Source organism: Octopus bimaculoides, chromosome 7, assembly GCF_001194135.2.
Source record: "Octopus bimaculoides isolate UCB-OBI-ISO-001 chromosome 7, ASM119413v2, whole genome shotgun sequence".
Taxonomy (NCBI): domain Eukaryota; kingdom Metazoa; phylum Mollusca; class Cephalopoda; order Octopoda; family Octopodidae; genus Octopus; species Octopus bimaculoides.
Window position 1 is genome coordinate 9,664,213 of NC_068987.1, and position 1,449 is coordinate 9,665,661.

Consider the following 1,449-nt stretch of genomic DNA (forward strand, 5'->3'; position numbering starts at 1 on the left):
GTGCATACATAAACTATTGACAATAAAAGTCATGAGATATAAAATCATTTGGATAAAAAATGTAAAAGTTGCATAACTTTTAAAATCAGCTGGGGTCCCAAGGGTTTTGACCTGGCAGAACCATTAGTGTGGCAGACAAAAAATGCTTACCAGCAGTTTTTCAGCTTTACGTTCTGAGTTCTGCCCAGTTCAACTTTGCTTCAGGGTCGACTGAATAAGTTCTAGTTGAGCACTGGGTTCGATGTAATTGACTAACCCCACCCAAAATTTCCAGACTCTGACCAATAGTAGAAAGACAAAAAAAAAAAATAGATAGCAGTCTAGCTTTAAATATAGATAATTTAATATCGTTGGTTAGGTATGTATGTATGTATGTATGTATGTATGTATGTATGTATGTATGTATGTATGTATGTATGTATGTATGGAGATATGTGCTTTCCTTTACTCTTGACCCTCAGCTTGTGGAGTCATGAACACCATTGGGGAATATGGAACCCATCCCTTTCCAGGTCTGAACTAAGTTGATTCTGAGAGATAGATAGACAGATGGAGAGAGACAGAGGGAAAAAGAGAGAGAGAGAGAGAGAAAGAGAGAGAGAGGGATAGAGAGAGAGAAAATAACCAACTCCGGTACTAGACTGGTATGTTATTCATTGACCCCGAAAGGGTAAAAGAAAGGTTGAAGTCACCGGGCTTTGAATTCAGAGCGTTCCACCAATGTTCCAAGAACTTGGTCAATTCCCTGCCTTCCATCGTCCTGCTCCTCTTGATCCTCCTCCTGCTCCTCCTCCTGCTCCTCCTGCTCCTCCTCCTCCACCTCTTGCTGCCCCTCCTGCTGCCCCTCCTGCAGCTGCTCCCTCTCCCCCTCCTCACCCCTCTCTCTCTATATACACGCATATATGCATATGAAGTTTGACTTTTAAGTTTAAACGTAACGAAAACGCACAGAATACACACACACACACACACACATATATATGTATATAGTGTTTGTGTGTGTGTGTGTATGTATACAATTTCAATCTTAGGAATAGTTTTGAAAATGTTCAATTCCAACTAGCTTCATTCACGTGCTGTCAAAAGAGTCAACACACCAAAGAGCAACCGAAAATAAAGTAGAACGCTAATTGAACAGTTGTTTCTGATACAACAAATTCTCTTCATCTTCCTAAATATATCGAGATATTTACAAAACTTGGTTCGAAAGGCTTACTTTATTATATAAAAACAAAAACAAAACAAAAACAAATGTTTAAATCAGCTTCGAATACAAATTTACCAAATTAAGTATATAAATCGGAGCAATGAAAACATGCAGATCTTTTCAAAACCTTAGCGTTTGTCATCATATGTTTACTGTTGTCGCAATTTCAACAAAGGAAGTATGTTTCTTAGATACCGGTAGTCCTTTATCAGTTCACATACATACATGTATAATACATACAT